The sequence below is a fragment of the Mirounga angustirostris genome, unplaced genomic scaffold (assembly GCF_029215605.1).
Source record: "Mirounga angustirostris isolate CCGP_5_RB_7025 unplaced genomic scaffold, mMirAng1.0.hap1 SCAF_7, whole genome shotgun sequence".
Taxonomy (NCBI): domain Eukaryota; kingdom Metazoa; phylum Chordata; class Mammalia; order Carnivora; family Phocidae; genus Mirounga; species Mirounga angustirostris.
The window spans coordinates 114,708,250-114,732,287 of NW_026991715.1; the positions used below are offsets into that span (position 1 = coordinate 114,708,250).

Here is a 24,038-nt window from a genome sequence, read left to right on the forward strand (position 1 = left end):
CGACTGCCGCGCTGGGCCGCCGCCGCCGCCGCCGCCGCCGGCCGGGGGCGGGACCCGCGGCCTCCCACGTCCCCAGCAGCGCTAATCCACGGCCGAGAGCCGCGCGCCAGGCGAGAGCAAGCGATGGCCGAGCCGCCCGCACCCGCCGGCGGGGCCCACTCCGCGGCCGCCACTGCCCCCTCCAGGCCGGCGCCGCGTCGTCAGGCGCCGGGTGAAGGTTTCCACTCAGAAGTGAATTGTGTGAGAATTGGTCAGGCTCTTAGGTTAAAAAACGTATCCTAGAAAGTAAATTAATATTCGCATTCCTGACAAACGTTCCTACTCTGAGCGCTCGGTGAATGCTTCTAACCACACCTCTAATAAAGGATTTTCAGTGACTATTAGCGACTGCGCCAAGAAGAAAAACAAGATGCCTGTGCCGGGCGCTGTCCGCTCCCTTTCATCTTCCACCCGCCGGAACCTTCTGGCAAGAAGGGGAGGAGGACGACCCGAGCAAAGTAAGGAAGGTGTTGTGTTTGACAAGTTAAGAGGCTAAGGGTGGTAGAGAGGGTGGGAAGAGAGGCGTCGGTGTAGGAGAGTTTACAGTAAAGTAAGTGGGCACGGAGAGCTGGCATTTTGCGTGTGTCCCTTCTCCTCCCCGAGGCACAGGTAGTGCAGTGGACGAGAGAGAGCTTACGCTTCGGAGTCAGGCTGCTGGGTCCGAATCTGATTTCTGACACCACCTAGCTTATGACCTTGAGCAAGTCACTTACCGTACCTCCCTCCTAGGGTTGTTGTGGGGATTCGATAATCATGTAGTCCCTACTTTACAGATGAGGAAAATGAAACAGAGAGATTAATATATGGCAAGTACTCTACATGGGGAGTACAGTTCAGGTGTTTGGGCCCCTGTTGCTAATGTTACTGTTATTTGGGAAAGCAAAAGTCCTGTCCTCCTACATAAAGAGAATAGGGATCCTAAAATCACAGTGTCAGGGCATGTGCACCAGAAAGGACCTCCGTGTTCACACCCCGACTCCTAATCTGAGATCAGTGACCATCTCTCTCCATTCATCTTTGTCTCACTCAAGTTATATTATCTTTAAGATTAGTAGATTTGAAAAAAAATAACTTCCTGAAATATTCATCAACTCCAATCTCCAAAGTTGCCTTGCTTCACATCTTTTCTTTCAGTGTGTAATTTACCCCAAGCTTTTTCTTCTCATAATTATTAAGTCTAGCCTAATTATTCCTTTGAAGACACCTCTAATTGGGATTCACAATTCATATGTCATTAATTTCCGTCTGTCCTCTGACCCTTTTCAAGCAAATCTGGGAAACAGTCCAGAAGAATTTACAATTATTCTAAGGAAGGGCTGTGGTATTCTAAGCATCTTGCACAAAACCACAAACCTAGTATACCAGAATTACTCCCACAATGTTTATCCCTAATGCAAAAACCTTAATTCAATTCTGTAAGCAAATTCTGAATTACAACATATTTAGCTGAAAATTCTGGGTTAGAATCCTTCTTACAGTAAGCAACAGAGGTCACTGAATTTCAATGTCAACAATTTATGTGGTCAGAAACATGAAGTCAACATTTATGAAACATCTAGAATACAATTGATTTCACTTCTTAACTATGAGAAGATAACCTAGAATATTTAGGATAAATACATTGAATTTCACCCTTACTATTCATTTGGTAGTTACTTTTTTAGGTTAAAGGGTTAACTAAAGTAACATGAAACTTGCAGTGCTTCAGGTTTTGAAACAGACTAAAAATCTATTTCAGGTATGGAAATTCCAGGAATTTGAGGTGATGGCTTTTACAGACAGGTTGGGCTGCTCCTTAGAAACAGTGGTTGAGGAACTACTAGACGTCAGAGGTTGTTTGCAGTACCAATGCACATGCAGGTGTTCAGTTTGTAGGAGTCGGTGGGAGGCCAGGCATCAGGCTTGGTGAAGGACAGGGTCCAGCTATCCATGGTGCCTGGCTGTATGGCACCTGGGTGGCTGGAAATGCCCTTTAGGGACTTGGATATTTTTTAAAATGTGCTCAAGTATTAGAAATTGGTAACTGTTCACTCAGGGACGTAGATAAACACATTTTTAAAAGATTTCCCTAGAAAACGGAGCATATTATTCAAATGTATGCAATCATTGTTATAACCATCAACTATTCCTATTTCATTATGTGTTTATAAAAACAAATCATTAGGGGACACTAAATGGCTCTAAACACCCATATTTTCACACTTCTTCTTTGGCCTGGGACGCCTTATGTGGCCTGGCCCTTGACTCTCTTTCCATTCCTTTCTTCCACTAGAGTGAAACCACAGTGGTTTCTTTGCTATTTCTGGAACAAGCCAAGCACATTTGTGTCTCAGATTTTTTTAATAGACTTTATTTTTTAGAGCAGTTTTAGGTTCATAGCAAAATTGAGCAGAAGATACAAGAGATTTTCCATATACCCATTCTTCATGCATGTGAATAGCCCCCTCCCCACTATCAACATCTCTAGTCAGAGTGGTGCATTGGTTACCATTGATAAACCCACATTGGCACATAGTTATTGCTCAAAGTCCATAGTTGACATGAGGATTCACTCTTGGTGTTGTACCTTCTATGGATTTGGACAAATGTATAATGACTTGTATCTGCATCTATCGTTGTAGTATCATACAGATTAGTTTCACTGCCCTAAAAATCCTCTGTGCTCTGCCTATTCATCCCTTCTTCCCTCCTAACCCCTGGCAAACACTGATCTTTTCTACTGTCTCCATAGTTTTGCCTCTTCCAGAGTGCCATATAGTTGGAATCATACAGTATGTAGCCTTTTTAGATTGGCTTCTTTCACTTAGTAATATGCATGTGAGCTTCCTCCATGTTTTTTCATAGCTTGATAGCTCATTTCTTCTTAGCCCTAATAATATTCCATTGTCTGTATGTATCACAATTTATTTATTATTTACCTAACTAAACTACATCTCGGTTGTTTCTAGATTTTGGCAATTAAGAATAAAGCTGCTATAAACATCCCTGTGCAGGTTTTTGTGTGGATACAAGTTTTAAACTCCTTTGGGTAAATGCTAAGGAGTATGATCACTGGATTGTATGGTAAGGGTATGTTTAGTTTTGTAAGAAACTGCCAACTTCCAGGACGCCTGGGTGGCTCAGTTGGTTGAGCGTCTGCCTTTGGCTCAGGTCATGATCCTAGGATGGAGTCCCGCACGGGGCTCCCTGCTCAACGGAGAGTCTGCTTCTCCCTCTGCCTGCCGCTCCCCCTGCTTGTGCTCTCTCTCTCTCTGACAAATAAATAAATAAAACCTTAGGAAGGAAGGAAGGAAGGAAGGAAGGAAGGAAGGAAGGAAGGAAGAGAAAGAAAGAAAGAAAGAAAGAAAGAAAGAAAGAAAGAAAGAAAGAAAGAAAGAAAGAAAGAGAAAGAAAGAAAGAAACTGCCAACTTCCAAAATGACTCTACCACTTTGCATTACCACCAGCATGAATGAGAATTCCTGTTACTCCACATCCTTGTCAGCATTTGGTATTGTCAGTGTTCTAGATTTTGGCCATTCTGAAAAGTGTGTAGTGGTATCTCATTGTTGTTTTAACTTGCATTTCCCTGATGACATATGATGTAGAACGTTTTTTTCATGTGCTTATTTGCTATCCATATATCTTCTGCAGTGAGGTGGTCTGTTAAGATCTTTGGCCCATTTTTAAATTGGGTGGTTGCCTTATTGTTGAGTTTTAAGAATTTTTCTGTATATTGGAAATAAATCCTTTATCAGATGTGTCTTTTGCAAATATTGCTCTCATTCTGTGACTTGTCTTCTCATTCTCTTGGCATTGCCTTTCACAAAGCAGAAGTTTTTAATTTTAATGAAGTCCAGCTTATCAATTATTTCTTTCATGGATCATGCCTTTGGAGTTATGTCTAAAAAGTCATTGCCATGCCCAAGGTCATCTAGATTTTCTCCTATGTTATCTTCTATGAGTTTTATAGTTTTGCATTTCATATTGAGGTCTCTGATCCATTTTGAGTTCATTTTTGTGGGCGGTGTAAGGTCTGTGTCTAGGTTATTTCTTTTTTGCATGCAGATGTCCAGCTGCTCTGGCACCATTTGTCAAAAAGACTATCTGTGCCTCTTTGTGTTGTCTTTGCTCCTTTGTCAAAGATCAGTTGACTGTATTTATGTAAATCTGTTTCTGGGCTCTCTATTCTGTCCCAATGATCTATCTGTTTATTCTTTCACCAATAACACACTGTCTGATTACTGCAGCCTTAGAGTAACACTTAAAAGTTGAGTAGTGTCAGTTCTCTTTGTTCTTCTCCTTCAGTATTGTCTTGGCTATTCTGGGTCTTCTGCCTCTCCATGTAAACTTTATAATCAATTTGTTGATATCTATAAAATAATGCTGAGATTTTTAAAGTTTTTAAAAAATATTTTATTTATTTATTTGTCAGAGAGAGAGCACAAGCAGGGAGAGTGGCGGGTTGAGGGAGAAGCAGGCTCCCTGCTGAGCAAGGAGCCCGATGCCATGTGGGAATTAATCCCGGGACTGGGATTGATGCCATGTGGGAATTAATCCCAGGACTGGGATTATGACCTGAGCCAAAGGCAGACACTTAATTGACTGAGCCCCTCAGGCATCCTAATGCTGGAATTTTGTTTAGGATTACATTGAATCTACAGATCAAGTTGGAAAGAGCTGACATCTTGAGTATTCCTATCCATGAACATGGAATATCCTCCTTTTACTTAGTTATTTAATTTCTTTCATCGGAGTTTTTATTTCTCCTCATATAGATCTTGTATGATTTATACCTAAGTATTTCATTTTCATAGGGTGCTAAGATGAGTGGGATCATGTTTTCAATTTCAATTCCACTTGTTCATTGCTAGTATGTGTAGGAAAACAATTGGTTTTTGCATATTAACTGTGATCCTGCCATCTTGCTATGATCACTTTTGAGCTCCAGGGGTGGGGAGAAGGGTTTAGTTGATTCTCATGGGTTTTCTACATAGCCAATCATGTCAGCTGCAAACAAAGACGGTTTTATTTCTTCCTAATCTGTATACCTTTTATTTGTGGTCTTCTTCATTGCATTAGCCAGAACTTCCAATATGATGTTGAAAAGCACTGGTGAGAGGGGACTTCTTTGCCTTGTTCCTGATCTTAGTGGGAATGCTTCAGACTTCTTACCATTAAGTGCAATGTTAGGCGTAAGGTCTTTTTGTAGATATTCTTTATCAAGTTGAGGAGGTTCCCTTCTATTCTTAGTTTACTGAAAGTTTTTATCATGAATGGGTATTGGATTTTATCAAATGATTTTTCTGTTTCTATTGAAATGATCATATGATTTTTCTTCTTTGACCTATTGATATGACAGGTTATGTCAATTGATTTTCAAATGTTGACCCAGCCTGGCATACCTACGTGATCCCACTTGGTCATAGTGTATAATTTGTTTTATGCATTATTGGATTTGATTTGATGATATTTTGTTGTATTTATGCTTATGAGAGATATTGAACTGTAGTTTTCTTGTGACATCTGTTTGTTTTGGATATTAGACTGATGCTGGCCTCATAGAATGAATTAGGAAGTATTTCCTCTGCTTCTATCCTCTGAAAGAGATTGTAGGGAATTTGTGTAATTTCTTCCTTAAATGTTTGGTGGAATTCACCAGTGAACCCACCTGGGTCCAGTACTTTTTGTTTTGAAAGGTTATTCATTATTGATTCAATTTCTTTAATAGATATAGATCTATTCAGTTGTCTTACTTCTTGTGTAAATTTTGGCACTTTGTGTCTTTTAAAGAATTGGTCCATTTTGAGTAGGTTATCACATTTGTAGGCATAAAGTTGTTCGTAGTATTCATTATCTTTTAATTTCCATGGGACGTGTAGTTATATTTCCTCTTTAATTTCTGATAGTAGTAATTTGTATTCTCTCTCTTTGTTTCTTAGCCTAGCTAGAGGCTTATTGATGTTTTCAAAGAAACAGCTTTCAATTTCATTGATTCTGTTGATTTTCTGTTTTCAATTTCATTGATTTTTGCTCTATTTTTTATTATTTCTATTCTTCTGCTTACTTTGTATTTAACTTGCTCTTCTGTTTTAGTTTCTGAAAGTGGAAGCTTTGATAATTGAGTTTAGATTTTTCTGCTTTGCTAATATATGCATTCACAGCTATACATTTCCCTTTGACCACTGTTCTCACTGCATCCCATCTCTCACATTCTGATATGTTGTCTTTTCATTTTCATGTAGTCAAAAATATTTCTTTTGATTTCTCTTGAGATTTCTTCTTTGATCCATGTGTTATTTAGAAGTATGTTGTTTAATCTCCATGTATTTGGGGATATTCCAGCTACTTTTCTGTTATTGATTTTTAGTTTAGTTCCATTGTAATCTGAGAGCAGACATTATGTGATATCTATTCTTTTAAATTTGTTAAGGGGTGTTTTATGGCCCAGGGTATGGTCAATTTTGGTGAATGTTCTATGTGAGCTTGAGAAAAATGTTTATTCTACTGTTGTTGGATGAAGTAGTCTATACATGTCCATTACATACAGTTAATTTAGAGTGTTACTGAGTTCAACTATGTTCTTACTGATTTTCTGCTTGCTGGATCTGTCCATTTCTTTTCTTTCTTTCTTTCTTTTTTTTTTTTTGAGATTTTATTTATTTATTTGAGAGAGAGAGAGAAAGAGAGCGTGAGTGGGGGTAGGGGCAGAGGGAGAAGCCGACTCCCCACTGAGCAGAGAGCCCCATGCAGGGCTCAATCCCGAACTCCAGGATCATGACCTGAGCAGAAGGCAGACGCTCAACCGACTGAGCCACCCAGGCACCCCTGGATCTGTCCATTTCTTATAGAGAGGTGTTGAAATCTCCAACTATAACAGTAGATTCATCTATTTCTCTTTGAAGTCCTGTCAGTTTTTGCCTCATGTATTTTGCCACTGTGTTGTTTGTGCATACATGTTACAGATTATGTCTTCTTGGAGAATTGACCTCTTTATCATTATGTAATGCTCTTCTCTATCCCTGATAACTTTCCTTATTCTGAAATCTACTCTGTCTGAAATTAATATAGCTACTCCTGCTTTCTTCTGATTAGTGTTAGCATGGTGTATCTTTCTTCATCCATTTACTTTTAATCTGTATGTCTTTATATTTCAAGTGGATTTTTTTATAGACAACATATAATTGGGTCTTGTTTTTCAATCCATTCTGACAATCTCTGTCTTTTAACGGTACATTTAGACCATTGAAATTCAAAGTGATTATATTGAATTGGGTTAATATCTATCATATTTGCTACTGCTTTCAATTTGTTGCCCTTGTTCTTTGTTTCTTCTACTCTTTTTCTGCCATTTGTGGTTTTAATTGAGCATTTAATGATTCCATTTTTCTCCTTTTAACATATCAGTTATACTTCTTTTTTAGTAGTTACTCTAGAGTTTGCAATATGCATTTACAACTAATCCAAGTCTGCTTTCAAATAACACTATACAGCTTCATGGGTAGTGTGAGTACCATATAACAAAATAATACTAATTCCCTCCTGTCCCTTGTATTATTGATATCATCCATTTTATGTATATATAAGCATACATAAGTGTGTGTGTAAATGTACATGTAGATAAACATACATAGTCAAATAAAGGATTGCTATTATTATTTTGAACAGTTATCTGTTAGATCAATTAAGAAAAATAAGAGATTTTATTTTACCTTTGCTTCTTCCTTCTCTAATATTCTTCCTTTCTTTATGTAGATCTGAGTTTCTAATATATACCATATTCCTTCTCCCTGAAGAACTTCTAACATTTCTTGCAAAGCAGGTCTACTGACAATAAATTCTTTCTATTTTTGTTTGTCTGAGAAAGTCTTAATTTCTCAGGTCATGGAATTCTAAATATTTGACTCTACTCTCGCTTGCATGGTTTCTGAGAAGTATGATGTAATTCTTATTTTTGCTCTTCTGTAGTAAGATATTTTTCCTTTGGTTTCTTTCAGGATTTTTTTCTTACTCTTTCATTTTCTGTAGTTTAAACTGATGTGCCTAGGTGTAGGGGTTTTTTTTGGTATTTATCCTGCTTGGTGTTCTTTAAACATCCTGGATCTATGGTTTGGTGTCTGACATTAATTTGAAAATATTCTCACTTATTATTGTTTCAAATAATTCTTCTGTTCTTTTCTTTCTATTCTTCTGGTATTCCCATTACATGTATGTTACATCTTTTGTAGTTGTCCCAGAGTTCTTGGATATTCTATTCTGGTTATCTTTTTTTTTTTTTTTTTAGTCTTTTTTTCTGTTTGCTTTTCAGTTTTTGAGACATTCTTGGTTATTCAGTTTTTCAGTCTATTGAGATATCCTAAGCTCAGAGATTCTTTCCTCAGTCATGTCCATCTACTACAAGTCCATCAAAACATGCTTCATTTCTTTAACAGTGTTTTGTTTGTTTGTTTTATCTCTAGCATTTCTTTTTAGGTCTTTCTTAGAATTTCCACCTCTCTGTTTACATTGCCCATGTTGTCTACTTTATTCACTAGAGCCCTAAGCATATTAATCACAGTTGCTTTAAAAATCTGATCTAATAATTCCAACATCCTTGACATATATAAACCTGGCTGTGATACTTGTTCTGTTTCTCTTCCAACTGTGTTTTATTTTTTTTTTGTTTTTTTGTTTGGTTGTTTTGTTGGGTTTTTTGTTTTGTTTTGTTTTGTTTTTGCCTTTTAGTATGCTTTGTAATATTTTTTTCATAGCCAGGCATGCTATGCTAGGTAAAAGGAATTTTTGTAAATAGGCCTTTTGTTACATATGGTAAGGTATAATGGGGAAGGGAAGCGTTTTATCATGATGATTAGGCTGCAGTCTTTCAGTGAGCCTCTGCTTCTGGACTGTGAACTTTGCATGTGCTTCTCAGTTTTTTCCCTTCCCATGGGGGACGTGATGGCTAGAGCGGGCGGGAGTTGAGTATTCCCTTTCCTCCAGGGCAGTTGGGCCCTAATAAAATCCCAGCATGTTATGCTCAGGTTAAATAGTTTCTCCTGAGGTCAGACCTTGTTAAAAGAACAGAATGCTCTAGCATATTTAAAAATGGTTTCTTTGCCCCTTCCCCTGCCAGAAGCACTGGAGGCTTTTTCTCCAGGATTCACTGTGAAGAGGTAGAGATCCAGGGGTAAAACTCACAAAAGTGAGGGGATACTCTAATTACTGGGTCTCCCAGGGGTTTTTACCTCTGGGTTGTCCACACTGATCCTCCAGCAACTCACCAATTACAGTTCAGGTTTTCATACCCTAGCACTATTTCCTATAGAGGTTTCTGCTCTGGTAAGTTGTGATTCTCTATATTAATCTGTCAGTCTCTCCACTATGGATATAGTGGTTTGCCCTGTGACCTCACTTCTCTTATGGATCTAAGAAGATTTTATTTTTTCAGTTTATTCATTTTTTTACCTCTCCTTAGAATGGAGTAGCAACTTCCAAGCTTCTTACATGTCAGACCAGAAACCACAACTTGCCTAAGGTTTTGTCTTTGCTGGTTTTTTTGCTTGTTTGTTTTTTCTGTCTGGAATCCTCTTCCCCCTGAGATTCACCATGCTGCATTTCATTCACAATCAGCGTGGCTCCTCTATCCCTCCTTTCTTCTTCTGCCCTGGAGAACCCAGAAGTAAGATGGAGAGGGCCCGAGTCCCTGAGTCACCAACCCCAATCAGACTTTATGAGAAGAGAAACTTTTGTTGGTTAAGCCACTGAGACTGCATGATTTGTTTATTGATGCAGCTGGCTTTAATTATCTTAAGTAATACTCTCTCCCTCCCTTGCACCTACCCCCACCATCATCCAGTGCTTCTTTTTGTAGCACTGATTACCTACCATAAACACATGTATATATTAATTGTCTCCTTTGTTAGAATGCAAACATTTTCAGAGCAGGAACTTTGTCCCAGGCACTGAGGATAAGCAATGAACAAAATAGATATGGTAGGCAACTAACAAATATTTGTTCAATGAATTTCCTCCCCGGAGTCAGCTTTTCTCAGCAGCTCTTTTTGTGTTTGGGTCTTTTTGTCTCGGCCCCTCTGTTGCCAGCTATAACTAAATGCTTCTAAGGACAATTAAATGACACTTCTCTTCAACAACCTTAAAGCTAACTCAACAACCCAGAACAGTACTCCAGATTTTCTGATATTGCTGAAAATTCACCATTGGTTGATTTATATTTGTATTTGGCTGTTTGTATAGTATTATAAATTACACTATATATTTACTTGAAAGCTCTTTGTAAAATATACCAAACATTACACAAATATATACATAGGATTTCGTAAGAACTTTCACTTCTTAAAATCTTATTTCCTGATGTATTTTCACCACAGCTCTTCCATGGACAGAGTAGATATTATCTCAACTGTCACAGAGCAGGAAACCCAACTGCAGAGGGGGTCTCTGCTGAGGTCACATGGCTGGGGAGTAGGCCAGGGCTACTTAGCTATCCTGAGGACTTTCATTGTCTGAGTCATAGATCTGCCCCCTGCTGCCTCCACAAAACCGCTGTTATTGGAGAGTAATGATCACTTGTTAGAACCTTCGTACCTGAGAATTAATAGAAGGCCTGGATTCAAAGGAAACGCTAGTTCTGGAAGGAAGGCTACTTACTGTATACCTCTATGTCTACTTGGTTTCACCACAAGTATAAGCTCCATGAGGGCAGGTATCTTATCTGCTTTGTTCACTACTGTATGCCCCACATATTAAATCAAAGAAATATTTGTCAAATGAATGAAAAAATGAATGAACAAATGATATTTTTTGAACCTTGGTTTCTTAGTCTGAAAAAATGGAAATAAAAAACTCACTTCATGGAGTCATGACAGGACTTAATGACATAAATTCATATAGTGTTCATAAGTTCACACAATGCTCAGGGTGTAGAATTAATTTTAATATAATTTAAAATATAGTTCAATTATTAGTTAAAATTAATTTCTCAAATTGTGTAATTCCTTCTTGAGGTGAGTACAGAGCTCATTGACTTGAACATATTTTCATATTTGGATTTTATGATGTTCATGTCTGCAGTGCTATGTATAGCTGAGAATATACCACAAGTCTCTAAAAAATTATCCACTACTATTAAAGAAATCCTTCATTTTTCAATACTGGACCTCTTTCACACACAGCTCATTCCTACTCCAAAATCAAACCGAGGACTGATCCAATATTCATTATCTGATAGTCCCTTTTATAAATTTTCCTCTTTCCTCAAATATGTGTTTCCTAAATTAACTCAGCTAGTGGCTGATGAGTGTGTTCTTGTAGATACTTTTCTGTCCCCCTTTTGATTTGTGACATGTTTTTCTTCCCATCATCAATATATACACAATTTCATAGTTTGTAAGTCAGCATTCCTTAATGTTTTATACCAGAAGTCACAAATTGCCAAGCCACGGCCTGAATCTGGCCTAATGTTTACTTTGACTAGCATTTAAAATGTAGGAGACTTCTCATTCATTAAAAAATAGGGACTTTTGACTTCTTTTGGAAAAAAAATCAGAAGATCTGGCTACACTGGGCCAGCACTTCTGCATAGCAATTATTAGCTTGTCCCCTTTAAACAGGGCTGTTATTGCTAGTTCATCACAGTCCCCACTACTCTTTAGTGTCTTATACCCAAGACTATCTTCCATCTCAGCCCCTATAGACCTAGGAGAGTTTGTCCCTCACACATCTTCTAGGGTGAAAACAATCACCCCATTGGCATCACCACAGATAATTCAAATCTCTCTCTGCCACAGCTCTCTTCTGAGCTCCACACTCATTTCCATATATGTTCTGGACATTTTCCACAGAATATCTGCCAGTCTGTCCTTCCCTCTTTGCTTGCTTCTTCCCATCAAGCAAATAGGCACCAGGCTGTAGATACCTGCTTTATCCCTTATGGAGCTGGTGGGTGAAATTGGCATGCATGGAAACCATATGCTATGTGCTATGATTAGGGTGTATGCAGTAAATTATGGAACTTAGCAGACCAGGGAGGGAGGTGAGGTAGTAGTCAGAGAAGGCTTTCTGAAGCAAATCAAAGCTAATTTGATTAACTCAGGCGAAAGTAGGATGGGAGAAGTGTAGAGGATGACATTTTTTTCCCGGGAGGGTTGATAGAAGCCAGAAACATTAAGGGCCCATTCTGCCTCCTTCATTTATTGTACCAATATTTGAGTGTCTGGTATGTGTGGGCCACCCACGGGGCTAGTGGTAACCAAGATTGAAATGGTCCCGTGGAACTTGGAATCGAGAGGAGCCTGGGAAACCAAGTAGATGGAGGGTCATTTGCTGAGATGAGCCATCCATGAGAGTCCAGGGAGGTGAGTGCAGTTTTGGATATTGAGTTTGAGGTGCCTGCACCCTGGTGGAAATGCCCAGTAGGCAGTTGCACAAAAGTCTGGAACCTAGAGAGAGATGGAGGCAGACATGGAGTTAGAAGTTAGTCCATAGGTGGTAATTGAGGAGCTGCGAAATAGGAAATTACCGGAATGAAAGAGCATACACAAGAGATAGGAACAGCAGACTGATGACACACAGCCCCCTTCAGTCACTCCTTTTCCTCTGCAAGCCTGAGAAGGAGGGATTGCATAGGTAAAAAGAAATGTAGGAGGGTGATGTCTTAGAAAATAGGAGAAAAAAATTCAGGGAAGAAGGGGAAAGTCATATCAGAAAACAATGAAGAACATCCATTTGGATGTAGCCAAAGAGGTCATTCAACAGATCCATAGTGTCTCAACCCTGCTGGCTGACCCCAGATCTGCTGCCGCTTGGGTTTTTTCCTCTGATGATGTTGTCAGCATGCAGAGATGCTCGCCCAGAGGGAACTTCAGTTACCACTGACTCCTACTGCTCCTTCATCTCCCGCCTGTACCCTGAAGGTAGCCCTGCTTCACCCAGTCCACTGCATTTCCTACTGTAATGGACTGTTGCAAGTGCCCACTAAAGTGCTGGTATTACTTACTTCTCTCTTCAGCCATACTAGCTCATCCACCATTTCCTCAGCAGGCTATATGGGTGTCGAGATTTGGGACTTTCCCATAGGTTCTTTCCTCTACCTGGAGTACCCACTTTTCTTCATGTGCTTGGCAAAACCATTAGCCATCCTTCAAAATCCCGTTCTTCTTCCCCCAAGAGGCTTCTGGCAGAATAACTTACTCCTTCCCTTGAGTTCTCAAAGCATCCTGTTCATACCTGTGCCGTGGTGTCTAAACCAGTGTGTTACAGATGCATCACCAACCTACCTATCTGCCCCCCTTACAGGGATTTAAGGATGAACACTCCCAAGAGTTTGAGGTGATGTTTTCATAGACTGGCATTATCCTGGGTTTATATCTATATTCTGTGTGGCTGTCCTAATGGCAGGAATACAGGAGATACTCAACTGTTTCATGTTGGAAGTAATCAGATGTGAGTTGCTATAGGAACTGTAAGCGTATTATAAATGTGGACATTAGTCAACTTTGGGAAAAGAATTGAGGAAGATGTTTTGGGATAAACATGGTGAGTTTTAGTTCCTAGATGAGGAAATGGAAAGAATCTTCTGTTTTCGTCCTTTAGCTCAATAAAGAAAAATGTCATTTTTAAAGTTAAAATGTAGGAGATTAGGAAGAGGGGGGAGCATCCTGTTACTCCAAGCAAAGAACCTAGTACTCTGAGAGAACCCTTACTTCCCTTATTGCTGATAATGTTGGCTCTCTCTGGAGCAGCTGTGTCCGTTGTTCTCTGATTAATTCTAGTGGGATCTTTATCTCATTAACCTACCAGGAGTCCATTCATTCACCTTGCCTGGAGGTCAGAAATTACAGGAGAATCTAAAATTCAAAGAAGTAAATCAACAAGCAAACCTGAAGAATAAACGACCAAACAAAACCTAAGTGAAATTTTACTAAAGATTGATTTCACAATATATTGACAACTCCTCTAAGACACCGATCAAAACATACTAATGTCTAAGACAAGGAAATGACTTGGAAGAGAAATAATATGTACATAAGAGAACATTTATCACACTAAGAACTTGACATAGCATTGTAGGAGAGTATTGCTATTTACAAATTAGATTTTGTAAGGGTAACACCATGTACTAATCAGGCAATCTAACCTACATGGGCTGGGTACAGAGCAGATGTATTATTTAAACATGAGAGATGGATGCTTCAATATGAGATATAAATAATATTTTAAGTAAGAAACCATCAATTCAAATGCCTGCATGGGACAGGCAAGTCACGTGAACAGTCCTGGTGGAGGGGTCCAGAGGGGTAGGGAGTCGGGCAGGGGACAGGCCAGATATGGGCCCTATATTGCCACATGGCTTGAGTTTTCTAAGAAGCCAGTGATTTTCACTTGCATATCAAAGTGTCCTGATTTTTAAAACATTATGTGAGTCAAATGACATGTCTGTGAAGACAACATTTGCTCTACTGGCTTCCAGTTTGCAACACTCATTTTGAAAGTCCAAGTTACTTCTTACCTGCCTTAATCCTTGCTGGACAAAACATCTGAGCCCTTCGAGGTGATGCTATGTAGCACGAACTGTGTTTCTTCTGGAAATGCTTTAAGAGGTTCAAGGATGTCAGGCCACAAGCGCAACAGACATCTGGAGGAGAATCGCCCATTTCCAATCAAGGTACTAGAATTGATTTTCTCCAGAGCAGCTGTGGACAGCTTTGAAGAAAACCTCTGCTCCCTTTAAGATGACAAATGTCATTCAAATGTCTCCTGTCATAACAGGAAAAGGCAGGCTGCTTGGGATTAAACATTTTCCCCGTCCCATCTATGCATATTGGCCCAACTGATAGAATATGTTTATAAAAATCAGAGGAGGAGTGGGGAGTAGTGGAATGGGTCAGATGACTTTTCAGTGGCAGAGACAGCACTGACATCAACAAATTTGCTTCAAGCTACAGAGCCAATGCCATCATCACAGTTTCCTAAACTGACTCAGAAATATTCCTAGATAGGGCGCGAGGGTGGCTCAGTCAATAAGCGCCTGCCTTTGGCTTGGGTCATGATCTCAGGGTCCTAGGATGGAGCTCCACATCAGGCTCCCTGCTCAGTGGGAAGCCTGCTTCTCCCTCTGCCTCTGACCCTCCCCCTGCTTGTGTGCTCGCTCTCTCTCTCTCTCTCTGTCAAATAAATAAATAAGTGAATCTTTAAAAGAAAAAAAGAAGAAATATACCTACAGAAGAATTTGAAAAGGAAAAAGCATATATTGGAATCATTTAATCTAGGGTATTACACACGTACATGCACATATATCAGAAGCACTGCTTTTATAACGGATAAATTAAAAAAATTAAGGTTCAGGTGAATAAAACATTTTAAGTGAACGTGGACAGTTTTCTTTTTAGGAAATCTTATGAGTGAATTCCTTAGGAAAGAATCCTTTCAACATATGAAACAGACATGTAGAGGGTCCTTATAAATTTACATTCCTATATAAATTCATACAAATTCTATAAATTCATGTTTCTATATATAAATATCTGGAGATAAGTCTGATGGCTAAATCAGGCATGCAGAAAAATTATAAACCTGAAATATTTTTTCAAACAGCATTGTTATTCTGGGAAGGACATAAGAGGCTTAAGCTTTTGCCTTGACGCAAAGAGGCAGAGTGGATTGGGAGCTGGCAGAAGACCTAACACTGTGCCATTTCTTCTAGAAGGGAAGAGTATTTGCACCACCGGGTGGACTACCAAAGCTGAGCTCTCAGGAGGAAGAGATTTTGTCCCAGTGAGATAATCAGGCTTTTCTTGACCCCAGCAGAATCTCAGGGGACCCAGCTTCAACGGTAAGTTAAACTACTACTAGAAGGAAATGGGATGCACGTTCCTGCCTAACTAAAGTGGGATTTTTCCTTTCAGAGGAATCCAAAGAAAGCTGTTAGCATTGCCTATTTGTGCTGCTGATTGGAATCTGGGCTTCCATAAATTTTAAGCCAACTTCATAAGCAAATTGAAGCATAGTCTAGATCTGCAGTTTTGTAAGTGCAAGTACTTGGAGGAGCTGCTTGCTGGGGAGAGACGAAGGGCAACGTGGGGACTGCATTTGTCCTCCATTCAACCTTCAACTGTATCTAATGAGAACCTACCATAAGAAAAGAAAAGAATCTCCAACTTTGGCTCTGATTGGTCCATAAGTACTTTCCTGGTCTTCATAGAGGGGCAAGGTATAGGGACAGAAGGAACTTGCAATAATACCCACATTAGGAGTTAAATGACTTGACTGAAATTTTTCAGGATATTTCTGTTGGTTTTTTCACTCTGTTCAGAGAATCTTAAGAACTGGCCATGCTTAGTTCATCAACAATTTAACAAATATTTCTTGTGCGAGTACTGGAGATAAAAATATTAATAAATCATGGGGCGCCTGGGTGGCTCAGTCGGTTAAGCGACTGCCTTCGGCTCAGGTCATGATCCTGGAGTCCCGGGATCGAGTCCCGCATCGGGCTCCCTGCTCGGCGGGGAGCCTGCTTCTCCCTCTGACCCTCCCCCTCTCATGCGCTCTCTCTATCTCATTCTCTCTCTCAAATAAATAAATGAAATCTAAAATATATATATATTAATAAATCATAAAAGTCTGTGGGGATGGGAACAGGGAGAGTTGAGGCTGAGAGAAATAGACACAAATGGATCACTTGATCATTTCAATGCAGTGTATTAGTCAAATGCGTACATATATGGATATATATGCTAATATAGACAAATATATATGTATGCATTTACAGGTGGTTATGCATATATATATGTGTATATATGCATATAACTATATATCTCTCATATGTATGTATAAAATACCAGGTACTAATTGTATGTAAATTACTATGTTAATTATATTACAAACATTATCACACTTAATATTCACTCAAAAGGGTCGTTTTGAGGATTGTCATTCCCAAATTATAAACGAGGAGAATGGAGACTCAGAGAATACAAGACTTTCCCAAGGTCAACAAGCTGGTAAGTGCAGTTATGGGATTAAATCCAGGTGGGCCTGGTGCCAAGCCTCTGTTCTCAGCCACCTCACTGGACTTCCTCTCATATGAAAGAGACATAGAAGAGTAGAGGTAATGCCTGAGGTTTTACATTTTATTTTGTTTTAGGTATCTGTCTTTTGCATAGATGTTAAATTCACATAACTCAAAACTCAACAACATTAAAGCACACAGTGGGAGGTTTTGCTCCCGCACTGACCACTCTCTACTTCCAACCCTCTTCACCGTCCTTGTCCAAAAGCAAAAACTCTTGTAGTTCCTTGTTGTTATTCAAGAGTTCCCTTACACAAACATGTTTATCCCTCCCCCTGCATTACACAGAGTGGTACACTATACACACTGTTCTGCAACTTGCTTTTCAAATTTAATGAGGTATCTTAGAAATACCTCCATGTCAGAATACAGTATCCTCATTCTTTCTTACAGCACCATAACATCCCATTATATGGATGTACCATAATTTATTTAAGTGTTCCATTCCCCATTTGATGGACATTTCTGGGTACTATCTTGACCATGCTACCTTATAGAATTCTCTTACTGCTGGTAGTAATTTTTCTGTTTTTTTTTTTTCTTTTGGGTTTTCCTGGATCACAATATCCTTTCCAAATATTATACTTCTAATTTCCTTGTATCATATCATTGGCTATTACAAGACCTCAGTTTTTAAAGGGAAAGGGCTTAGTTAAAAAGAGGATTGGTATGTAAGGCAGGGAAAACATCAAAAACACAAGGATATGAAACACCCATGGTGGGTACTGAGAAATACAGAAAATCAGGAATATTACGAATGTAAAATAATACAAGGTGAGGTGTAGAAGGAGTGAAGGGGAGCACATGCTGTAAAGAAATGGGGCTGTATGAGGACGGGAGGTGTCTGCAATGAGGAACATGACAAGATCAAGCAATAGTAAGACAGATCCATTTAAGGTGGCAAGCCTAAGGGAACTCTTGAATGATTCCAGGTGAAACATGATCAAGGTAAACAATGTCAGCAGGGAGAGAAAAGGATAATAACAATACTTAGCAGATAAAACTGGCAAGCCTTGATGATGCAGAGGCATGAAGATGGAGAATCTGGATGAACAGATAATGTCTGTAAGCGAGATAAAGTATGCAGGTGGAGGAATAAGTTTTAGAAGGAAGAGGAGAAATTTGACTTTCAAAATGATCAGATATACTTCACTAAACAAAGGGCACTGTGGTGTCCCAGCTTTACTACCTGAGTGGCCAGATGGGTGTGTTGATCTCTTATTTGACAAGTCGTAGAGCTTGGACCTAAATGCAGCTTTCTTAATGCCAAAATCAGCAATCATTCCACTGTGCATGCTGCTTATGAAAAAAGCAGAGTATGTGAAAGAACATAATTGAAAACAAGCACAGCTGATTAAAATGAGAAGAAAAACTGCAAGAGAGAATAGTAGACAGAGTGTGCTACGTAGACAGACTAGGACCACATAGCAGAATCCCAATAGCTGGGGCTTTGGCCCAGTCTAGGTAACCCAAATTTAGAGAATACAACAGAAAATAATAGTTTTTTAGATGATGCACATTTTAAGTAATCCCTCTACACCATCTCTGTTGAGAAGGTCATCTACCATGAGCTCTGAGCATCCCTACACAGGCTTGCTTGGTGTATCAAGAAACCGAGGCCATGGCCACACTTTACCTAGTCTCAGAGTGTGTTTGCAAAGAGCACCGTTGAGGAATGAGATGATGTCTCCCTCTGGGACAAAGTGGAGGCTGCTTACTGCTGGCTATAAAACAGTGGGTTCCCCAAGCACAGTGTCCTCTGCTGTAATGCAACTCCCTGCATGTACACGTGGCCATCCGGGCCCCTCTGGGTTGCTCCTGTGAGACTCGGTAGGGCTGGGGGTAAGAGGAACCAGTGCAGATGTGCTGGTGGTGATGCTGCTTGCTGTGCCATGAGGATTAAAGTCCTTTCTCTCTGAAGTATGAGTAGATATCTTCTGCCAGCATTCATGAAACAGTAACAGGCTAATTTATTGGCTTAGAAATAAGATAAAGTCATATCCTAGATCCTGACCATCCCTGCCCCTGACAGTTTTGAGTCATGGTACTCAGTTTGCCCTTATCAGCTCCTGGGAGCCCCCTTAGCAGCCAAGAGATAGATATGTAAGGAAAAACAAGGTGAGGGAGCCCACCCCACCCAGGCCCCTTTGTGCTTGAGCAGCCCCCCCCCCCTTCAGCCTCCTCCCTTCATCCTCATTGTTTCTTCGTGATATGAGAGGATGTCATTGTGAATTTTGTTTCTCATTAACAGAGTGAGTGAGGCAGAATTGTTCAGGGTCTTTCTAAAAGCTCAGCACTGAATTTCCACTCAACCACTTCTATACTTCTCTCTCTCCAGTTTACTGATTGTGCTCCCCACCCTGACCTTTCGCTATGCCACCAGCATCAATCAATGTGCCACAGTCACCATTACTGATAGGATCAGAGAGAGAAGAGATCTGAGAGAAGAAATGCAGAACCCACTCAGGAATGTATAGTAATCCATTAGTTGCTTTCTCGTTATTTTTATAACACTTTTCCCATGGTAAGTAATTCTTTGCTTTGGCCTGAGACTCAAAAGGCCTCCCTCAGCCACAGGAGAAAGTGTAGATCAGAAATAAACCAGCTCATACAAGGCAGGCTTGGCTTATCATCATCTGGTGGTTCACAAAACCTTAAAGCTTGAACTTGAGTTAAGCTGATCCCGGATTGCCAGCAACCCCTCAGAAGCAAACATTTTTGAAGATGATTTCAGAAGTCTCTGCTTCAAAATACTTCTATAGACTATGTTCAAGTACAACCCCAACATTCAGTGATAGCCAGAACTATGAGGAGACAAGACCATGAATAAGATCCAACAGAAGCAGTAAACAACAAATATACAAGGAACCTAGGTATTGGAATCATTAGACACAGGCTGTACCACAGTGGTTTCCATTTCCTCACAGGCATTTCCGTGCTTGGCTGGTGTAATCTTGACTGGCGCATGAGCTCTCACCTAATCAGTCTCTTGTCCTCTCCTCTCCGGTCATTCCCATCTTCTCCTAAAATTTCCCTCTTTCATTTTACCCTTTCCAGAACCTTCTCTGTCTCTTTTCCCTCAGACATCTTCTCTTCTGTTTTCCAAGGTGCTCAGATTTCCCTGTAATTGTTAAATATGCAGGCTCTGGAGACACCTTGCCCGAATTCAAATCCTGGCTCTACAGTTTCCCCAGGGCAAGTTGCTGAACCTCTACGCCTCTATTTCCACATCTATCATGTGCACCTACCTTAGAGCGTTGTTATTAGGGTGAAATTAATTAATACAGGCAAAGTGCTTATAATGGGGCACGGCATTAGACAGTGCTCAGTAACTACTAGCTAAAAAACCCCCAGACCGCTAAGCTTTAGCGGTAGGGTCATAGTCAGGGCACATAACCAGTTGCTTCTCTGTCTGGAGCTTCTGATCTGAGTTTCACTTTATTCTTGGGCTTCTGTCGCGACAATCTCCCCGCCGACACTGGCTCCAGGGACCTGCTGCCACTCTAGAGCTATGGCACAAGCTTGGACAAAAACCCACCACCCCACCCCACGCATCACTCACCTCCTTAACACCAGCACCACACGTAGGGGCTCCGAATGTCTTTGTTAACTTACCAAAAGACTGAAAGAGAACAAAAGAGGAAGTATTTGAGACGTCAACCTTTTGGCTTGTGTGGTACAGGTCTCTCTCCCTGCTATAGCTCATAAGCCTCCAGCACCCAGCTTTGGTGCCATTCTGCCGCCTGCCTCAGGACAGAGCAGCTCCCTCCCAGCTTCTAAAGGCAGGGGATGGGAGGTGCTCATGGGCTTTTGTCCCTCACCCTTCACTCTAGCTCCAGCAGCCTCTCAGCATGCAGAAGAAACTGTGTGGTCTACCATGAGAGCCACCATTGGACAGCTCGATTCTTCTGTAACTGAGGCTGAAGAATGAGTCTGATTGGATTCTGGTAGGAGAAGGCAGGTGACAGGACTGTGGAGACTGTCCAGAGGAACAGTGACTTCACGTCAGGTGGGCCTTAGCTCCCCTGGACAAGGAAAAGACCATCCCCACATCAGACCAAATGTTACAAGAGTACCATGCAGGTCTGGGATGTGTTTGTCCTCAGGTGCCCTCCTGCTTTGCTGTGTATCCTGGGCCTGACCTCTGCGGGCTGCATTTCCCTGGCTCGCCTGTCAGCTAATATCCAGCTGGGCTTGGTCACTGAAGGTGCTGGAGGGAGACTATTGAGTGGGAAGAAGAGAAAAATCAGAGTATCCCCCATCCCTATTCAGCTGCTGCTCTTCATTATCCAGCTTTCCCCCAACAGGCCCACCATTACCAAATTCTACGGGTAAAATTGGCCTCTGACTTCCAGCAGCACTGCCTCTTCCTTTTGACCCTCTAGACTTGGAGTAGAAGTGGTTCCTAATCTCTGGGTTGTCTCATTATCCCTTGTTTGTCTTCCTCTTTTCCATTACCTGCATTACAAATCCCCTATTTCAAGTAGTCATCATGGTTTCTGCTTTCCTGGGGGGGACTGGACTGATAACAAATATCTGCTCGATAACGTAACTATGCCCTTTATACAGGAAAGAGTATACACATATGATAACGTGGGCTGACATTAACCAGACATTCCTCTCTTTACCTGATGTGACAGTGTTGTAAGGGAAGAAGCCAAGTTTCATTTCCTCTCTTCCTTGTTTTCAAGCTCATTGTTAAATTTCCTGGCTTTGTACCAATTCTCATCTTCAACCACCTCTTTGAACTTGCTGACTAGAAATTCTCCAGTCATGCAGGGGATCAGTTACCATCCACAACACTGGGTTGCCCACATTCCCTCTCCCATCAATATTTCTCTTCTACCTCCTTTGGCATCTTTTTGTCAGGGAGCTTCACTTCTTACAGTTTCAGCTCTCAGGTATGTATAAAATCTCAGATTCATACCTCCAGCCATGCTTGTCCTCTAGGCAGGCCCTTTGGAAAGGGTGAGAACATGTGTCCCTATGCCCTGCCCATCCGTGGCCCAGCCAAGATATAGAGGATTAAGCTCTCTTTTTGTTCTCCCATCTCCTCATGTTTACAGTGTCCATTCCCCCATACTGAAACCCTTGAAATCTTTGGACTTCATACGCTGAGCAATACAAAATTGTCCTTGAGCAGGAGCATGGTAAGATTAATCTTGCCTTTTCTTTTTTTTTTAAGATTTTATTTATTTATTTGACAGAGAGAGAGAGAGAGAGAGTGAGAGCAGGAACACAAGCAGGGGGAGTGGGAGAGGGAGAAGCAGTCTTCCGGCTGAGCAGAGAGCCCAATGCGGGACAGATGCTTAACAACTGAGCCACCCAGGCGCCCCTGCCTTTTCTTTTTTATCTCCACCTCCAACCTCCTGTGCTTGGCTTTTCAACCCTACCCCCCTACCCCCATTAAACCAGCCCCACCTACCTTTCAGCTCAAGTTACAGTCTCCAGAGTCCAAACCTTCATTGTATTCAGGCTGGTCTCCTCACTGAGTCCCTTCACAAGGAAGGACCACTGCAACCCCCTCTCTTGGCCTGAAAAATCACAAAGCAGAGTGATGTGAGAGAATGAAGTCCGAAGTCAGACTGCCAGTGTTCAAACCCAAGTTCTATCTCTTACAGACCTTGGACAGATTGCCACTGTCTATGCTTTGGTATCCTCAGCGGGGGGAAATAATAATACCTCTATCACAGGGCTGTTGTAAGGAGTAAGTGTCTTAATATGTGTAAAGTAGTTAAAACATTCCTGGCAGGTCACATGTGATCGGAAAACCAGGTGGCGAGGAACTGTGTCACCTATTTCTTAGCCATAGCTTGGCTGTGTCACCATGTAGTCATCAAGCAGAGATATGACTTTCGAATTTAACCAGTATTTTATGTTTTATTCCAATTGCACAGAACTACAAACTGCTGTTAAGTCTTAGAAAAAAAATTCTCTGCTTAGGATTCCTTTTCCTCCCTCCCCCTCATCCAAATTCGATCTCATTCTTTAAGAGCCAGCCTAAGTCCCACTTCTGTGAAACTCTTTCCTATCAGTTCAGCCTACACCAAATTCTCATTTCTGGAAATATTTGTATGGTAGGTTCACACCATACAAATAAGCACTGAATTGTTTTTGTGAGTCGGTATGTTCTATTGGGATCTCCAGGGGGTCCCGTCCGTCGATAAATAACTCCCCATTCTCAACCTGAGTTCTCAAGAAATGAAGAACTATACACCAAGTGGTTGGCAGGTGGAGCCCAAATTATCACCTTTACTGTTGACTGAGCTGAATTGTAGGATATACTTTTGAGTGAGAGTCAAATGGGCTTCTAACTGCATGGGAAAATGTGTCTCTTCCTCATGTGGTTGCCCCCAAAGTCACTCCACTCCAGGGAAATCATTCCACTTCTCCCAGGGAGAACAAGAATGTGAGTGCCAGGGGTGTGTTTAAGGAAAAGTCCTCCTCCTACAAACCAAGAAGTGGGATAAATCACCCCCTATCACCAATCCCGCAAGATCTTCTCATGCAGACTATAAACTCTTTGAGGTCAGGACCTGTATCTTAAGCCTCTCATGCATTCTCTATAATACTGAAAAGGATGGGCACATAAAAGCTATTCACTAATAGTAAGTCCAGGCTGTGTTCTAATCACCTTTCATATTTGAGCTTAATCAATTCTTGTAACAACCGTATGAAGCAGCTGGTATTAACACTGATGTTTCATAGATGAGCAAACTGAGGCATAGAGTTCACATGGTCAATAAATGGTAAAGCTGGGATTTAGACCAATTGGGCTTCAGCATTCATGCTTTTAAAAAAAAAAAAAAAAGATTTTATTTATTTGAGAGAGAGAGAAAGCGAGAGACAGAGCACTAGTGGAGGGGAAAGGGAAGGAGAAGGAAAAGGAGACTCCTCGCTGAGCAGGGAGCTCAAAGCGGGGCTTGATCCCAGGACTCTGGGATCATGACCCAAGC

At 40.8% G+C, this 24,038-nt stretch overlaps 1 long non-coding RNA gene across 1 annotated transcript; it reads left to right on the forward strand.

Annotated features, from left to right (window-relative positions):
* The first annotated feature begins 177 nt into the window (after window positions 1-177).
* Window positions 178-17,011, forward strand: LOC135365429 (uncharacterized). The gene is made up of 3 exons (XR_010413274.1): window positions 178-497; window positions 15,718-15,846; window positions 16,927-17,011. It is a non-coding gene; the product is annotated as an uncharacterized LOC135365429 (long non-coding RNA).
* Window positions 17,012-24,038: the final 7,027 nt, after the last annotated feature.